The sequence below is a fragment of the Crotalus tigris genome, unplaced genomic scaffold (assembly GCF_016545835.1).
Source record: "Crotalus tigris isolate CLP2741 ecotype Arizona unplaced genomic scaffold, ASM1654583v1 scf7180000018549.3470463, whole genome shotgun sequence".
In the NCBI taxonomy this organism is placed as follows: domain Eukaryota; kingdom Metazoa; phylum Chordata; class Lepidosauria; order Squamata; family Viperidae; genus Crotalus; species Crotalus tigris.
Genome location: NW_024097072.1, coordinates 892651 through 895505, shown reverse-complemented (window position 1 = coordinate 895505; position 2855 = coordinate 892651).

The following is a 2855-nucleotide window of genomic DNA, read 5'->3' as shown; positions in this document are numbered from 1 at the left end:
GGATAAGGTCCTTCTGAATTTTGGGATACTTGTGTGACTGAGATATCGGACTGGTTGGAGAAGATGTGCAGAGTAGCTGAAGAAGGGATTTCTGAGAATTTATTTATTTATTTAGGAAATGTATATGGCTGCACACTCATTCTCCACGAGTAGAGTTGGAGATTCTGCTTACAGTTCTAAATCAATGGCCCACTGTTTCAGTTCAGTGGGCCATTGATTTAGAGTGCCAGTGCCTGTTCATGGCCCATCATGGTGATGGCTGGCCAAAAACTGATAAAGTTGCAATTTGGGATGTATTATATCCCTTCAGGAGCACTAAAAGCCATAAATCACAATTAAAGAGGCCTGTCAAGCACTCAAAGCAGAGAAGAATTTATGACTGCTACCTCTAATACAAGGACCTCAAGAGGTTCACCTCCTAATATAATTGAAAAGAACAAACAGATCATTGAGATATACCGAAGCTTCTTCTTTTAAAGTAAGGCATGCATGATAGAGAATGGAAATCCAAGAGGCAACTTCGACCTAGACAAGAACTCCTACATCAGCAAAGAGGACTGAAGGATTCTTGAACCTGAACATTTGGCAATACGTCTTAATGAATTTTGTAGAAGGGATGCTATTAAATTAAAATTTAGATATATTGACCACACTGGAGATGCCCAGTTGATTAGCAATATCTGGAAGTCTAAGGGACTATTATTAAAGATAAGGCAAAAGATTCTGAAAGAAAAATCCTTATGTGTAGAGTACATATACCTATACATACATTCACCCAGTTGAATAAAATGCAGGCAGAAAAAATTTTTTTTTACTAAGATAGTGAATTACTCAGCAAAATTTGCTATATAGGTTTTCTTTTCATAGTGGAGGTAGAAGAAAAAATAAATAATGTTGATTTTACCAAATGAGGGAGATGTGGAATAAGAGAACAGATGGGGAATCCTAACATCTTGAACTGCCCAGAATGTGGAAGAAGAGAAGGAAAGGGAAAAAACTTGGACTTGATCAGAAACCTATTTTTCAGGCTGTTGTGGCAAACAACTAAAATAATTTACACAGAAAATTGGCTTATGAAGTAGCTAATTATCAATCAGTGAAAAAACTTTCTTATAGCCATTGATCAATTCATACAAAGGAAAAAGACAAAATCTAGTTCTAGCAAATAAAACTATGCTAAAACTAAATAAATTTGCAGTCCAAATACAGCATATATTATAAATAATACAGCAAACATAGCCACATTCAGAAAAAGGAAAACTGAGATCAGACAATAACAATTTAGACAGAATTAATCTGAATCACCTGGAAATGAAGAACAATTATCCTAGGAGAAAAATGTGAGATGATCTAGATGTTTCCTTGTCTACTGATGTGAGTCATGATCTCTCCTTCAGAAATAAATATAGAGCTACAGAGAGACAAATTAATGGAGGAGAGTGAGGTTGTTCAGGTGAGTAGCAGCTATGAGCTACCTCAATCCTGAAATTCTGGATTTCTCTTCATTCTTTGAGAAACATGTTCTCACTTCAAAAGAGCTGATTGGTTAACTCATTTTTAAGGTGACAGAAAGGGAAAGCTTTTCCTCCTGTTTTCTATTATGAGAGAAGAATTTAGAAATTTTAGATTAGACTCTGCATCAAGCTGAGATAAGAAAAGCATTATAAGTAGGTATACATCATGCATACATTTTATCCTCCCCTCAAACAGAAAGGTTAAATCCAGCATAAGATGTGGCTTGGTGCTATTTTTATAGCTCTTCCCCTAACAGGCTTTGCACTTTTAATTAGTCTGGAGTTATTTCAAGAGAGGAGCGCTGGTGATGGTGAGGGCAGAAGATCTGAAAGAAAACAATATGGCCACCAAAGAGAGTTTCAAAGGCTCACTTACTTTCTTGTTTCTAAATGAAGAGATGGTTCGTTTGCATTTGTAGATTTTCCTCTTTTCTTTTTCTTTCACCAAAGATTTCTGCTTTGGCTTCAACAAGAGGGTGGGTAGTGCCCCTTTTTCCACACTCATCTTTATTGTCCTTTATAGATTTCTATCTCAGGTGGAGACAAAAGGAGAGTTTAGAAAGGAAAAGTGGGTCCTCTTAAGGCAATTGAAATGATTCACTCTGCTCTGTGATTCATCTCAGAGTTCCCCTTCAAAAGGCCTTTATAGGATAACAGGGACCATGGAGATCTTCTAGTCCAGCCCCCTGCTCAAACAGGAAATCCTATACCATTCCAGGCAAAGGGTTGTCCAATTTCTTCTGAAAAACTTCCCATGTCGGAGCACCCACAACTTCTGAAAACAAGTCATTCCATTGATTAATTGTCCTCAATTTGAATGCATATTATTGCAGCTGACATTTGCATCAACATAGAAAGGCCCTGTTTCAGAAAATGGAGGAGCTGTTGAAGGAATTATATGAAGAGATAACAAAAGTTCTTGAGTTCTCTACAAAGTGAGAATCTATTATGGCACAGAGGGTTTTTTTTCCCCTGTAGTGAAATCAGGGATCCCTTAGGCAAATGCATTGAATGGATTCAGTCAACGCTAGCAATATTGAAAGGAGGCTAGATTGCTCCAAAACTGCCTCTTATTCACAAAATACCGTAAAAACCAACTCTTGGCATTTAAGACCCCATGCACCAGAGGCCCCAAATTTAGTTATATTAACAGGTGAGCCAGGGAAAGGTATGCTGTGACCAATGAATAGCCTCCTTTGGGCTTTTGCTTTGGGGATGCCTTGAATGAACCCTTTCAGCTGTCATTTTTGGAGTGATATGTGCTAAGCCACCTGGAAAAATGCCCTCCAGTAGTATTGTTACAACTCAGAATTTATGCAAATTCTTTAGCAAGCACCTTCT